We start from the raw sequence: 16,926 nt of genomic DNA, 5'->3' as shown, positions 1-16,926 counted from the left end.
TACTCCCTTGTATCTGTTCATCAATCAGTAAGATCATGGCTAACTCTATATTTGCCCCAATATCTCTAGATAACTAAATACCATCAATCTCAGTTTTCAGTTTACAGTTGATCCAACAATCTTTGCAGGAGATCATTCCAAGCTTCTGCAATTCTTTCAATGTGGATATGATTCGTTATTTCACTCCTGAAAGGTTTTATTCATATTTTAAACTCTGCTGCCTTGTTCTAGACTTCACAATCAGCAGAAACTATTTGTCTCAATCTGCTTTAACTGTACTCATAGGTACCTAGAAATTGTTATTCATATCACCTTTCATTGTTTTAAATCCCAAAGAATATAATCACAATTTATTTAATTTTTTCTCATAATGTAACCTTGCGGTCCAGAGATCAGGTGCCCAGAACTATTCACAGGGTAAGGTCTAACCATGGCATTTATAGCATAAGCATGCTGCTATATTCTAGCACTTTCGATATGAAGTCCAGCATTCTCTTTGATTTTCCTGCTACCTTCTGCACCTGTTCATGATATTACTTACCTTTGTGATCTGAACCATAAATCTTCTATTTCCAGTTAGGAAGTAACCTGGTCCATTCCCTAAGATCCAAAGTGGTTGATCTCACATTTGCCATGCCCATTCACTTAATCCAAGAAAATGTTTTCAATGTTACACACCATTACACTGTTTAAAATTGCACCTATTTTTGTAAAAAGTCACACAATGCCAGGTTATCATCCAACAGGTTTACTTGAAAATACAAGCATTCAGAGAGCTGCCCGTTTGTCAGGTAGCTAGTGGGCCAGGATCATAGGACAGAGAATTTATAGTAAAAGATCAAAGTGTCATACAACTGATGCCATGTATTGAAGAAACACAAATTCTCTGTCCTATGGTCCTGCCACACGAGTACCTGACGGAGGAGCAGGGTTCTGGAAGTTTGTTTTTCCAAATAACCTGGCGTTCCTTGATTTGTAATTTTGTCCATCCCAGTCCAACACTGGCACCTCCACATTATACCTACCTTTGTGGCATTGATAAACTTTGGCATATAACACTCCATCGCATCATTCTACGTTCAGTGCAATCACCTAAACCCATTCTTTGGAGATGCCGGTGTTGGACTGGGGTGTACAAAGTTAAAAATCACACAACACCAGGTTATAGTCCAACAAGTTTAATTGGAAGCACACTAACTTTCAGAGCGACGCTCCTTCATCAGGTGATAGTGGAGGGCTCGATCGTAACACAGAATTTATAGCAAACATTTACAATGTGATGTAACTGAAATTATACATTGAAAAATTGATTGTCTATTAAGCCTTTCATTTGTTAGAATACAGTATAGTTTTACTTCTTTCATGTGTAAATCACAAAACCTTTTTTTTTTAAAAGTTGCATTCTCGAGTTAGCTGTTAACAATGGTGATAGCTAAACAATATGTTGAAGGTACTGGCCCCCTGTGTTCTCTGTCTATGCCATGATGTTTAGATTGATTCTAATCTAAAAAGTGAGTTTTACATAAATTCATGCGGTTTTTGAGCTCAGAGTTCTACTTGAATGCATGCAGTTTTTGAGCAAAGAACAAGGATGCCCGGAGGCATGGTACATTGGGGAAACCGAGCAAAGGCTACGACAACGGATGAAGGGGCACCGCACAACAATCAACAGGCAGGAGGGTTCCCTCCCAGTTGGGGAACACTTCAGTGGTCCAGGACATTCAGCCTCGGACCTTCGGGTGACCATCCTCCAAGGTGGACTTCGGGACAGGCAGCAGAGAAAAGTGGCCGAGAAGAGGCTGATAGCTCAGTTCGGTACCCATGGGGAGGGCCTCAACCGGGACCTTGGGTTCATGTCACATTACAGGTGATCACCATTGCACTATACACACACACAGATACTCCTACACACACACACTCTCACATACACACGGACACAGGTACACACAGACACACACACCCCCTTGTAGACACACACACTCCCACACTCACACATGCACCCCCTCACAGACCTAAGACACTCTGCACTCACTACACACACACACACTTTCTCACACTCACAACCCCCAACCCAGACAGACACACACACAGACAAAGACCCACATGCACACATATATTTTGTGGGGTGAATTTGTACTTTCAGGGATACATTGCACTTTGCTCAAAAACTACATGCATTCATGTAGAACTCTGAGCTCAAAAACTGCATGAATTTATGTAAAACTCTGTTATCTCACTTTTTAGATGAGCATCAATCTAAACATCATGGCATAGACAGAAAACACAGGGGTCCAACACCTTCAACATATTGTCTAGCTATCACCATTGTTAACAGCTAACCTGAAAATGCAACTTTAAAAAAAAGATTTCGTGATTTACACATGAAAGAAGTAAAACTATCACTTTATTATAACAGATGAAAGGCTTACCAATCAATTTTTCAATGTATAATTTCAGTTACATCACATTGTAAACTTTTGCTATAAATTCTGTGTTACGATCGAGCCCTCCACTATCACCTGATGAAGGAGCGTCGCTCCGGAAGCTAGTGTGCTTCCAACTAAACCTGTTGGACTATAACCTGGTGTTGTGTGATTTTTAACTTTAAACCCATTCTGTTTCGTTCCTTTTTTTTCCTGAAATAGTAACGTGAATTCTCTCCGAGGCGGCAGCGTTGCTTGCCTCGGGAGCCAAGTGGGAAAGTGAGTGTGCCGCTGTCGAGCGGTGAATGGGAAACGCCGGCGCTCGGGGGCGCTGCTGTTTTGGGGACAGTCCCGAATCAATTGGGACCTTTCACCATACAGAGGAGATTAAACACTGAGATAGACAGACCATTCTGTTTACCGCTGAGAGGAAACAAAACAAAAATCGCGAAATGTTATAGTTTTCGAAAAGAGAAGGTAAGTCTTGAAAGTCAAATGCTTTCCGAGAGCATTTCACCTGTTTTACTATTTTAGTAAAATATCCTGTTCAAACCTTACGGACCAGTAAACAATATGTACTGGGGAAATATTATTTTAAAATAGAAAGTGATAACTTAAGATCACAGTGTTTCCTGGTGCAGTGGTCTTCCCGAGTATTACCTTCCCAGTGGGTCACACTGGATGTAATGTTCACAAGGATTTGGCTGTGTTACAGATTCTCAAATATTGTTCCTCCGAATTGTCATTTCGTGATTTTTTTTTCTTTCTCTTTCTCCCGGTTTCATATCAATGTGTGAGACGTAAGGTGCCCAAGTTAAGTTCAGGGCGTTCTGCTGTAATGCGACAGCAGCTCTTGCAACGTCGCACTCTGGAAAACCGCTAGGGTAACTCGTGCTGCAGGAGATCGCTGTACTCGTTTGGGAGAAATTTCGCGTTATCCAAACACTGTCCACGATTCATCAACCGCGTTATAGCCAATTCGCGTTGACGAAACACCAATTATACCAGAGCGACCTGTTCTTGAACTGTAAAGTCACTTTAACTATCTCTGTCTTACTAAGTGGTGAATACAAGCAGATATTCGGTTTGGGGAGTGGACCTTCATACCATTGACAGATTCTATCACAAATACAGACATCAAAAAGCCTGGGATAAGATGGGGAAATCGCGTCAATGCTCTGTGTGCATGTCTGATCATTACTTTTTAAATGTTGTGCTTTGAAAGGGAAGAAAAAAACGAAAACTGTACCCTTTAATTGATAAATTTGAGTTGCTCTGAAGCCGGAATTAACTAAAGCAGAAGGGCCGCCTATTTGTAAAGCAGTAAAAAAAGGTTTACATTCTAAGTTTAAAAAAAACCCTCGAAATGCCCGTAGCCCCGCTCCCTAGCCCTTGTGGGGTCCATTGGTTACATTGATCTCAACAGCAGATACTCCATGCTACCTCACCATGGCTGTCGGAGGCTGTTTTTATTTATAATTTTGCAAAATACAACTTATTTATCAATGATCCTTGTTTTATTCTCTGCAGAATGCTAGCATTATTGGGTTGCATAATGACTCCGCCGTTAGCACTGCTGCCTCACAGCATGAGGGATGCAGGTTCGATCCCACCGCAAGGATGCAAGTTTGCACATACTCCCACGGTCCAACATATATGGATTAGGTAGATTGGCCATGCTAAATTGCTCGTGGTGAGCAGACTAGATGCATTAGTTTATGGAAATACAGGGTTACAGGACAAAGGTAGTGGGGTGGGTCTGTGTAGGATGCTCTTCAGAGGGTCAGTGTGAAGTCAATAGGCTGAATGGCCTGCTTTGAACTGTAGAGATTCTATGATTGTTAACTGACAGCATTTACTAAACCATTCCAGTAGTGTTAATACATCAGTATACATGATTTGGAGATGCCATTGTTGGACTGGGGTGTATAAAGTTAAAATTCACACAACACCAGGTTATAGTCCAACAGGTTTAATTGGAAGCACACTAGCTTTCGGGGCGACATTCCTTCATCAGGTGATAGTGGCGGGTTCAATCCTAACACAGAATTTATAGCAAAAATTTACAGTGTGATGTAACTGAAATTATACATTGAAAAATTGATTGTTTGTTAAGCCTTTCACCTGTTAGAATACAGTGATAGTTTCACTTCTTTCATGTGTAAATCACAAAACCTTTTGAAAAAAAAGTTGCATTCTCAGGTTAGCTGTTAACAATGGTGATAGCTAGAGAATATGTTGAAGGTGTTAGCCCCCTGTGTTCTCTGTCTATGCCATGATGTTTAGATTGATTCTAATCTAAAAAGTGAGATGACAGAGTTTTACATAAATTCATGCAGTTTTGAGCTCAGAGTTCTAAATGAATGCATATAGTTTTTGAGCAAAGTACAATGTAATCCTGCAAGTACAACTTCACCCCACAAAATATATATGTGCATGTGAGTCTTTGTCTCGTGTATGTGTGTCTGTCTGGGTTGGGGGTTGTGAGTGTGAGAAAGTGTATGTGTGTGTGTAGTGAGTGCAGAGTGTCTTAAGTCTGTGAGGGGGTGTATGTGGGAGCGTGGGTGTCTGTAAGGATGTGTGTGGGTGTCTGTGTGTGTGTCTGTGTGTATGTGCGTCTGTGTGTATGTGTGTATAGGAGTGCCTGTGTGTGTGTGTGTGTGTGTATAGGAATATCTGTGTGTGTGTATAGTGCAATGGTGATCACCTGTAATGTGACATGAACCCAAGGTCCCAGTTGAGGCCCTCCCTGTGGGTACCGAACTTAGCTATCAGCCTCTGCTCGGCCACTTTTCGCTGCTGCCTGTCCCGAAGTCCACCTTGGAGGATGGTCACCCGAAGGTCCGAGGGTGAATATCCTGGACCACTGAAGTGTTCCCCAACTGAGAGGGAACCCTCCTGTCTGTTGATTGTTGTGCGGTGCCCCTTCATCCGTTGTCGTAGCCTTTGCTTGGTTTCCCCAATGTACCATGCCTCCGGGCATCCTTGCCTGCAATGTATAAGATAGACAATGTTGGCTGAGTCACATGAGTACCTGCCATGTACAAGGTGGGAGGTGTCTCCACACATAATGGTGGTATCTCTGTTCACACTCTGACACGTCTTGCAGCATCTACCGTGACAGGGTTGTATGGAGTTGTCCTGAGAGCTGGGCAGCTTGCTACGAACAACGATCTGTTTGAGGTTTGGTGGTTGTTTCAAGGCGAGTAGTGGAGGTGTGGGGAAGGTCTTGGTGAGGTGCTCATCCTCATTGATAATGTGTTGCAGGTCACGAAGAACATGGCGTAATGTTTCAGCTCCTGGGAAGTACTGAACAACGAAGGGTACCCTGTCGGTTGCAGCACGTGTCTGTCTCCTGAGGAGGTCATTGCGGTTCCTTGCTGTGGCACGTCGGAACTGGCGGTAGATGAGTTGAGCATTGTACCCCGTTCTTGTGAGGGTACGATGCTCAACTCATCGACCGCCAGTTCCGACGTGCCACAGCAAGGAACCGGAATGACCTCCTCAGGAGACAGACACATGCTGCAACCGACAAAGTACCCTTCGTTGTTCAGTACTTCCCAGGAGCTGAAACATTACGCCATGTTCTTCGTGACCTGCAACACATTATCAATGAGGATGAGCACCTCACCAAGACCTTCCCCACACCTCCACTACTCGCCTTGAAACAACCACCAAACCTCAAACAGATCGTTGTTCGTAGCAAGCTGCCCAGCTCTCAGGACAACTCCATACAACCCTGTCACGGTAGACACTGCAAGACGTGTCAGAGTGTGAACATAGATACCACCATTATGTGTGGAGACACCTGCCACCTTGTACATGGCAGGTACTCATGTGACTCAGCCAACATTGTCTATCTTATACATTGCAGGCAAGGATGCCCGGAGGCATGGTACATTGGGGAAACCGAGCAAAGGCTACGACAACGGATGAATGGGCACCGCACAACAATCAACAGGCAGGAGGGTTCCCTCCCAGTTGGGGAACACTTCAGTGGTCCAGGACATTCAGCCTCGGACCTTCGGGTGACCATCCTCCAAGGTGGACTTCGGGACAGGTAGCAGCGAAAAGTGACTGAGCAGAGGCTGATAGCTCAGTTCGGTACCCATAGGGAGGGCCTCAACTGGGACCTTGGGTTCATGTCACATTACAGGTGATCACCATTGCACTATACACACACACACAAATACTTCAACACACACACAGGCACTCCTATACTCATGGACACACATACACACAGATACCCGCACACACCCTTACAGACAGACACACTCCCACACTCACACATGCACCCCTTAAGACACTCTGGACTCACTACACACACTTTCTCACACTCACAACCCCCAACCCAGACAGACACACACACAGACAGACAAAGACACACATGCACACATATAGTTTGTGGAGTGAATTTGTACTTTCAGGGTTACATTGTACTTTGCTCAAAAACTACATGCATTCATGTAGAACTCTGAGCTCAAAAACTGCATGAATTTATGTAAAACTCTGTTATCTCACTTTTTAGATTAGAATCAATCTAAACATCATGGCATAGACAGAGAACACAGGGGGCTAACACCTTCAACATATTGTCTAGCTATCACCATTGTTAACAGCTAACCTGAGAATGCAATTTTTTTTTCAAAAGGTTTTGTGATTTACACCTGAAAGAAGTGAAACTATGACTGTATTCTAACGGACGAAAGGCTTAACAGACAACCATTTTTTCAATGTATAATTTCAGATACATCACACTGAAAATTTTTGCTATAAATTCTGTGTTAGGATTGAGCCTCCACTATCACCTGATGAAAGAGCGTCGCTCCGAAAGCTAGTGTGCTTCCAATTAAACCTGTTGGACTATAACCTGGTGTTGTGTGATTTTTAACTTTGTACATCAGTATAGATAGATCAAAATATTTTGACAGGTTGACTAGCTCATTGAAAAGTTAAATTTCTTATGAAGTGTGATATTTTCTCAATACACTATGATTGCATAAAGCTACTTTGATTACCTTCCCTTTGAACAATTAAGTGGGTAGAGGGATGCTTTAGAGGCATAAATCACAAGAAAAATACCGGCCTCTTGTTCTCACCAACCATCTCACCAGTCTCCGCATCCAACTCATCATCCTTAAACACTTCTGCCAACTCCAACTAGAACCCACCACCAAGGACATCTTCCCCTCACCACCTCTCTCTGCATTCTGCAAGGACTGTTCCCTTCGACAGTCCTTGGTTTGTGCCACTCTCCCCACCAACCCCTCCGCAACCCCAGGTTACTCCCCCTGCAACCGGAAAAGATGCAAAACCTGCTGGTACACCACCTCCCTCACCTCCATCCAGGCCCCAAAGAGTCCTTCCAGGTGAGACAGAGATTCACCTGCCTCACCTCCAACCTAGTTAAAAACCACACAACACTAGGTTATAGTCTAACCAGGTTTATTTGGAAGCACTACATTTTGGAGTGCTGCTTCTTCATCAGGTAGTTCCAACCTAGCTTACTGCATCATGTGCTCCTCATGTGGTCTTCTCTACATAGGGGACACCAAACATAAACTTAGGGAATGGTTCACCAAGCATCTCAGCCAGGCCCACAGGGGCTAACCGGACCTCCAAGTCACCATCCATTTCAATTCCCCTGTCCACTCCCTTTCCGACATGACCATCCTTGGCCTCCTCCTTTGTCACAACAAATGACGCAGCAGATTTGAGGAACAACACCTCATCTTCCGCCTGTGCAGCCTACAGCCTGAAGGTCTCAAAATTGAGTTCTCCAATTTCAAATAATCTAACTTCCCAGCCCCTACACCTCCCTTCCACTCTTCCCTGCCACCAACCAGATTCATTCCTCCCATTGACCAATCAGATCATACCGTCTAACTGTCTTTACCTATTCCCACTTCACCACCCTGTCCCCGCCACCCCCTTTATCTGCAGCTCCCCCTATACTCAGTCCTGAAGAAGGATTACACCTGAAACATCAACTTCTCCATCTCCTGATGCTGCCTGGCTTGCTGTGATCTTCCAGCCCTCCTGTCTGTTAAGTAAAATGTTTGCAGCAACTTCAAATAATCCACTGAATGACCTATTAAAATTCAGTATCATTCCATTTCCTTTCTGACTAAAAACCAAAATTTTATAAGAACATTCCATAAAACAACTTGTGTGATGTTTGAATGCTTAAAAAAAACTACATTGCAGAATAATAGATTATTGCACAGCACAGTGGTTTATTATTATTTTTGGGTGAGATTGGGATTCTCTATGTTGCATGTTGGTAACATTAGAGGCATCAGATAATACTGTTTGGGTCAGGCCAATTATAAATTAAAGAGTTTAAGAGATGGTCATCTTATTGTTGAGCAGAAACTGTACTCAGTGATTTGATTTTAAAAAACATATCTTTGCTCCAGCAAAAATACTTTTCGTGTATATTTGGTGATATTCTAATTGACAAAGTGGCTGCCTAATCATTGAGTACATTGTCTCCACACAACAAGTCTTAACGTAATTATGGTATTTTCAAAATATAGCATTAGACCGTCAGACTGTTTTGGGACCTAATGTATCAAGTCCGCAATCTGCTTTCAATCATAAATGACTACAAATAATTCTATTAGCATAAAGAAATATTTGAAAATAAAGATAAAATAAAATACTTATGACCAGGTGAAAACAATTATGGTAAATTGTTCTAAAGGTGGTGTAACAAGTAATATTTTACAAAAAATTTAGACAGTTTTTTTTGGAATTTGTAGTTTGTGTTGTGACTCATGGTTTATTTGCCTATTTCTTAGAGCAAAATATTTAATTAACTTGAGAAAAACACAACAGGGATGAGTTGAGTGATGGAACAAATTCTGTGGTGATTTTCATTTGAAAGGTTTTATTGTACCTGTGGAATTGTAGATAATGCTGTATTAGTTCACCCTGTCATTTGCTAGATTTGTGTTTCTATTTTTGATGCAGGTTTTGAGTTTCCACCTGGTTGCCATCCAGATAGCAGCTTAATGCTAATGAAAGAGTCAAATGTTGGACCATAAAAGATCTTCAGCACTGCCAAATATCCATGAACATTTAAGTCCATTCATTTTAACTTTGCTCGAATGAGTCTTTGGCCACAAAACTGAAATTCCCAGATGCAAAAGGAGACTTTCTTCCAACTGAATTTATTTTGGAGGTTCTGTTAATTTGCACTCAGAAGCTCAGACATAGTTGCACTTGTGGCCATGCAAATCCAGAATTAATTTGTTGACCAGAATTAATTGAAGCTAGTGGACCTGCCCCAATAGCAGCAGAGATGTGGAGAAACAGATTGGGAAACAGATTTTGGAAAGGTGCAGAAGCCACAGGGTAGTAGTCATGGGCGATTTCAACTTCCCAAATATTGTTTGGAAGCTCTTTAGATCAAGTAGATTGGACGGGACGGTGTTTGTGCAGTGAGTCCAGGAAACCTTTCTAACTCAGTATGTAGATTGTCCGACCAGAGGGGAGGCCATATTGGATTTGGTACTTGGTAACGAACCAGGACAAGTGATGGGCTTGTTAGTGGGTGAGCATTTTGGTGATGGTGACCACAACTCTGTGACTTTAAACTTGGTTATGGAGAGAGATAGGTGCATGCAACAGGGTAGGTTTTACAATTGGGGGAAGGGTAAATACGATGCTACAAGACAGGATCTGAGGAGCATAAAGTTGGGAGCATAGGCTGTCAGGGAAGGATGTCAATGAAATGTGGAACTTTTTCAAGGAACAGATACGACGTGTCCTTGATATGTATGTACCTATCAGGCAGGAAAGAAATGATCATGTGAGGGAACCTAGGTTGACAAAGGAGGTTGAATATCTAGTAAAGAGGAAGAAGGAGGCTTACATAAGGCTGAGGAAACAAGGTTCAGACAGAGCGTTGGAGGGATACAGGATAGCCAGGAGGGAGCTAAAGAAAGGGATTAGGAGAGCTAAGAGAGGGCATGAAAAATCTTTGGCGGGTAGGATCAAGGATAACCCCAAGGCCTTTTATGCGTATGTGAGAAACATGAGAATGACAAGATCGAGGGTAGGTCCAATCAAGGACAGTAGTGGGAGACTGTGTATTGAGTCGGAAGAGATAGGAGAGGTCTTGAATGAGTACTTTTCTTCAGTCTTTACAAATGAGAGGGACCGTATTGTTGAAGAGGAGAGTATGAAATGGACTGGTAAGCTAGAGGAGATACTTGTTAGGAAGGAAGATGTGTTGGGCATTTTGAAAAACTTGAGGATAGACAAGTCCCCCGGGCCTGACAGGGTATATCCTAGGATTATGTGGGAAGCAAGAGAGGAAATTGCAGAGCTGTTGGCAATGATCTTTTCATCTTCACTGTCAATGGGGGTGGTACCAGTGGACTGGAGAGTGGCAAATGTTGTGCCCCTGTTCAAAAAAGGGAGTAGGGATAACCCAGGGAATTACAGGCCAGATAGTCTTACTTCAATGGTAGGCAAAGTAATGGAAAGGGTACTGAGGGATAGGATTTATGAGTATCTGGAAAGACACTGCTTGATTAGGGACAGCCAGCACGGATTTGTGAGGGGTAGGTCTTGCCTTACAAGTCTTATTGAATTCTTTGAGGAGGTGACCAAACATGTGGATGAGGGTAGAGCAGTGGATGTAGTATACATGGATTTTAGTAAGGCATTTGATAAGGTTCCCCATGGTAGGCTTATGCGGAAAGTCAGGAGGCATGGGATATTTGGCCAGTTGGATAGAGAACTGGCTAACCAGTTGAAGTTAGAGAGTGGTGGTAGATGGTAAATATTCAGCCTGGAACCCAGTTACAAGTGGAGTTCCGCAGGGATCAGTTCTGGGTCCTCTGCTGCTTGTTATTTTTATTAATGACTTGGAAGAGGGAGTCGAAGGGTGGGTCAGTAAATTTGCAGACGATACGAAGATCGGTGGAGCTGTGGATAGTGAGGAGGGTTGTTGTCATCTGCAAAGGGACTTAGATATGATGCAGAGCTGGGCTGAGGAGTGGCAGATGGAGTTCAACCGTGTCAAGTGTGAGATTGTCCATTTTGGAAGGACAAATAAGAATGCGGAATACAGGGTTAACGGTAGGGTTCTTAGTAGGGTGGAGGAGCAGAGGGATCTTGGGGTCTATGTCCATAGCTCTTTGAAAGTTGCCACTCAGGTGGATAGAGCTTGTAAGAAGACCTATGGTGTATTAGTGTTCATTAGCACAGGGATTGAATTCAAGAGTCGTGAAGTGATGTTGCAGCTGTACAGGACCTTGGTAAGGCCACATTTGGAATACTGTGTGCAGTTCTGGTCACCTCACTTTAGGAAAGATGTGGAAGCTTTGGAGAGGGTGCAGAGGATTTTTACCAGGATGTTGCCTGGAATGGAGAATAGGTCGTACGAGGATAGGTTGAGAGTGCTAGGCCTTTTCTCATTGGAACGGTGAAGGATGAAAGGTGACTTGATAGAGGTTTATAAGATGATCAGGGGAATAGATAGAGTAGACAGTCTACTTTTTTCCCGGGTACAACAGAGTGTTACAAGGGGACATAAATTTAAGGTGAAGGGTGGAAGGTATAAGGGGGATGTCAGGGGTAGGTTCTTTACCCAGAGAGTGGTGGGGCATGGAATGAGCTGCCTGTGGGAGTGGCAGAGTCAGAATCATTGGTGACCTTTAAGCGGCAATTGGATAGGTACATGGATAGGTGCTTAAGCTAGGACAAATGTTCGGCACAACATCGTGGGCCAAAGGGCCTGTTCTATGCTGTATTATTCTATGTTCTATGTTCTATAACACAAAAACCACTTTGTATTTATAACAAAAAAATTATTTTGATAATTTCGTTATTGTTCCATTCGTCTTTGTTGTGCTGCAGGAGGAAAAAAAGATGCAGAAGTCTGCATCTTTCAGATGATAGGTTCTGGCCCCTCTGACTGATTTGATTGATTCTGTGGTCGATTTCAGTATTAGACATCAATACTTTTTTTCCTCTGGTAGAGTCAGAGCTGAACATCTTGCAGCTCCGTTCTGCTACCCAGGGCTATGAATTTGCCAGCGTGCCTTAGCCACCTCCATCAATGCATGTTTCCTTGCTGCTTAGAAGGGTTGTACCCTTGATAAGGTGGCCTGACCTCCCTACTATGCTTTGGTCTTACTGAGGAGAGCCGGAATGGTCCCTTCTGCTAAATTGAGGGTTCTCTTTGAATTGTCTTTGCTTTGCTTTTGATGTCATCTGTCTGCAGCATGGGAAAAGTTTCAAATATGCTCACGTTTTGTTCAGAGCAATTAAAGGTCATTACTGTGTGAAGTTTTAATCTTTGAAGGACAAGAAGATAAGTGTTCCAAATTTTTGAGAAGACTTGTAGCTCAGGTTGAGGTTCTGGATGTAGATTATCTCGCTTAGCTGGAAGGTTCATTTCTAGATGTATCGTCACCCCACTAGGTAACATTTTCAGTGAGCCTCCTGGCAAAGCACCACTGATAATTCCTGCTTTCTATTTATATGTTTGGGTTTCTTTGGGTTGGTGATGTCATTTCCTGTGATCATGTCATTTTCTGTACTTTTTCTTAGGGGGTGGTAGATGGGGTCTAACTCGCTGTGTTTGTTGATAGAGTTCCGGTTGTTGCAAATACTGTGGTATCACTTTGAAGGGAATTTAGTTTTTATTCTGTTGATACTATCTCATCCTAGCCACATAGACCCTGTTTAAATCATTGATGGATTATATTGCTTGTTTGGTCTTCAGCAATTATTTTGCATGGAATCCTAAGCACACATCCATATTGACCCCAGGATAACATTCGAGGGTCATGAGTTCAATTCCCTATAGCAGATAGTGAAACTTGAATTTAGTATGAAAATGGAAAAGCTGTCGATCATCATAAAAAGCTATCTGGTTTATTATTGTCCTCTTAAGGAAGAAAATCCACTATTCTTAACTGGCTTGGTCCCATTAAAGTGGTTGACACTTACCTGCCCTCTGAAACAGCCTAGCAAGCCAGTCAGTTGTATCAAACTGCTACAAAGTCTAAAGGAAAGAATGTGACTGGTCACATCACTGGGCATTGATGTAAGCACCAGAAACAATAATGGCAAATTGTCAGTCCTGCAAAGTCCTCTTTACCAACAACGAAGGGGATATGTTAAAATTAATGAAGGAACAGCCTGCCATACTACTTCCTCAGGCATGACCGTCACCGTCTCTCGATATGTTTTGTCCCACAAGTAGAACGAGCACTCCAGAGGTCATAGTGCAGTGGTATGCATTTGGGAACATGTTGTCCTGGGAATCCTCAACATTGATTCTGGATCTCATGAAATTTCAGGGCGTGAGATCAAACATGGACAAGGAAACCTCTTGCTGGTTATCATCAATTGCACCTCAACCCCACTGCCCCCACCACTCTCAATCATTACTCTTCATGTTGACAACCACTTCAAAGAAGCACTGCGGGTGGCAAAACTGGAGTCAGTGGGAATCGGGGAGGGTGTCCATTTCAGAATCAGGATGTTACTGCAGTTGTTTTTCAAGGTTGTGACCAGGCCCAACAATCTTCAGTTGCTTCATCAATTACCTTCCCCTCTTCACATGGTCAGAAGCTGAGGTAGATGTTTATTGATGATTGCATTCACAACTCATATCCTGGTCCATATCCTGTATATAATGTGACTATGAGAGGATGTCAGACACTCAGAATCCTACAGCAATTTACTCATCTCCTGACTCGCCAAAGTCTGTCCACAATCTACAAGGTACAAGTCAGGATGTGCTGGAATACACTCAGCTTGCCCAGATGAAAGCAACTCAAACACCACTGGAAAAGCTCAACACCATCCAGACTAAAGCAGCCTGCTTGATTGGACCCCATACACCACTTTTCAACATTCATTCCTTTCACCACCAAGACATGGTGTACCATCTATAAGGTGTGTTACAGCATCTGCCTACCCTGTGGCCTCTACCACTTGCAAGAATAAGGACAGCTTATGCATTGAAACACCACTAGCTGCAAGTTCATCTCAAAGCCACACACCATCCTAACTTACAACTAATCTCCATTCCTTCACTGCTGCTGGATGAAATAGTGGAAATCTCTAACAGCATTGTAGGTGTCCCCACATCCCAAGGGTTGCAATGGTTCCAGAAGGCCTCTCAAGGGCAGTTAGCAATGGTGCAGCCAACATGCCCACATCCCCCAGGAATGAATTAAAAAATACTTGGCAAATGGTGGCCTTGGAGAAACCTCAAAGTTTTAATGTTCAGATTTTTGTTTTGATCACATTTCACAGATGTTGTGTGCATTTCAGAATTGTCTTAGTAAAGAATTATATCATGCTGGTCACCTTGATGTAATATAGTCATGAATGAAACCTGGTATTTGTGTGTGCATGAAGCACCTTCCCTGCCCTCTCTCCCCCTTTTGGTTGCTCAGTCATGTTACATTTCATATCTCCTCTTTTGGATACTTTGTCCAAATTTCTACTCAGAACGTCACTATTCTTCTGTCTTCATCCGTTCCTGCTTTCATTCCAATCTCGCACCCTCCTTAAAATTTCAGAACTACTTTCCATGTCTCTTACTGTGTTCTCAAGACACCAGTAACAAATTCTTTATAAGCAGCAGTTCCAACTATTCCATTTTCCTCTTTTGCTAACCTTCTCATTTTAGGTGCCCGACCAGGGCTAATTTTGTCAAAATCTTCCCACCCTACCAACTATAACTGGTATTACACTGTTAGACATCATTAATGAAACAAAAGCTATACCTCTCTGCACCACACTGCTATTCTCCCATGGACAAGGTTTGTTCATTTATGCCTCCTTATCTTGCAGGACTTTTCATTACATGGTTGGGAAGAAACTTTGAGCATTATATTGGCATTGTTGATACTTAGACTAGAACAGCAGAGGAAAAGAAACATGAGCAGTCTTAAAACTGGTTGATAAATATTATTTTGAAGTCGCAAACTGAAATAACTCTACAGAGGCTGGTATCCCATAACCAAATCGTTGTTTATTTACACATGGGAAGTCCTTGACACTGGTCCAGCTTCCTCAGAGCCACCTTTCAGAGTGACAGACCTCTGACATTCCTGTTTATTTGTGTCAGACAGGGCTCCCTGATTGGTCCAGGTTAACAGCTCCAATCAAGGCCCTCTGTTCTATGAGGTCAACCTGGCTGACCTTGTTATGGTCACTACATCCCTCTCCCTCTGGGTCCTGAGGCGTTTTAGCACTGGGTCAAGTTCCTCCAATCCTGCATCGGATACAGGCAGTGTGCAATGAACAGGAACTCGTCTTTTGCACCCCGGAGCATCTTGGGAGAAATTCACTCTCTTCTTCCAGCGGCATAGGCATCAATGCGGTGAAATCTGCCATATCCATCTCAGATTCGAGCTGTCTTCACCGCTTGATGGAGTGGGAGAACCCATGGGTTCCAACAGCCTTTCCAACTGTTCCGAGGAGCAAGGCACATTTTGCTGTCGCTCCATTTGTGAGTTTGCAACTTCCATACAGTCCGCATGCTTGTCCAGGACCGTCAATCCTAATTGAACTTTATACATCATGGTCCTGACCTCGTGTTGACCATGCCTCCTAACCATACAGGGCTATTCCCCTGATTCCTATGCCAAACTTTGTCCCCTGCAGTAAACTGCAGAGTCTTGTGCCTGGCATTGGCATTCCTGATGCTGTTTCACCCTCTACACGCAGGTCCCAGAAGATCAGATATAAACTGATGCAGAATCTTCTTCCCATGAGCAATTGTGCTGGAGCTATCCCTGTATTTGCATGAAGGGTGGTCCTATAATCAAAGAGGAACCGGGACAGTTTGATATCGAGTCAAGCTGTAGCCTGTTTCTTCAAGCCTGTTTTCAAAGTTTGGACTGCTCATTCTGCCAGGCCATTGGATGTTGGATTGTGTGGAGCTGTCCTTATATGTCAAATCCCATTCAACTTGAGGAAATACTTGAATTTCTTGCTGGTAAATGATGGCCCAGAAATCGTGTCTTGTAAAAGATGTTTGCAGCTTTTCAATCATCATCCCAGTGTTTGATGAATAAACTCTATGCACATCTAACCAGTTGGAGTGAATGTCTGAAATGACTTAAGAACATTGCACCCATGAAAGATCTGCATAGTTGACATGTACCAAGTCCAAAGTTTACCCAGCCATTCCCCCAAATGTGGGGAGCTGCTACCTGTAATTTTTGTCCTTGTTCCCACTCTGGGCATAGCTCCAACAAAGTGGCTATATCTATATCAAAGCTTGGCCACTCGACATAATTTCTCACCAACATCTTCTTTTTGGAGACCCCTGGTGGAGTTTAACCAGCATATAGTGGAGACAATGAACAGGAACTCTTTACTCGAGACAATCTCCTTTGCTCCCCATAATAATATGCTGTTCCCTACTGTGGTCTGGTGTCTCTGGATCCACAAAGGTTTCAAATTTGATTGTGACTGCCCTTTGGTTACCTACATCACCACCAGGTGTTTCACTTTT

The 16,926-nt window shown here is 43.0% G+C and overlaps 1 protein-coding gene across 1 annotated transcript in view; it reads left to right on the top strand.

Annotated features, from left to right (window-relative positions):
• Positions 1-2,812: 2,812 nt before the first annotated feature.
• The window catches only part of veph1 (ventricular zone expressed PH domain-containing 1), a 286,670-nt gene continuing 272,556 nt past the window's right edge, over positions 2,813-16,926 (top strand). Inside the window, exon 1 of the mRNA XM_072572661.1 lies at positions 2,813-2,900. The gene's annotated coding sequence lies outside the window, so the exon portion shown is untranslated. The remainder of the gene's footprint in view (positions 2,901-16,926) is intronic.

This window comes from Chiloscyllium punctatum, chromosome 6 (genome assembly GCF_047496795.1).
Source record: "Chiloscyllium punctatum isolate Juve2018m chromosome 6, sChiPun1.3, whole genome shotgun sequence".
NCBI classification, from domain to species: domain Eukaryota; kingdom Metazoa; phylum Chordata; class Chondrichthyes; order Orectolobiformes; family Hemiscylliidae; genus Chiloscyllium; species Chiloscyllium punctatum.
The sequence above is the reverse complement of the archived record's forward strand: the minus strand, read 5'-3'. Positions and strand labels throughout refer to the sequence as shown.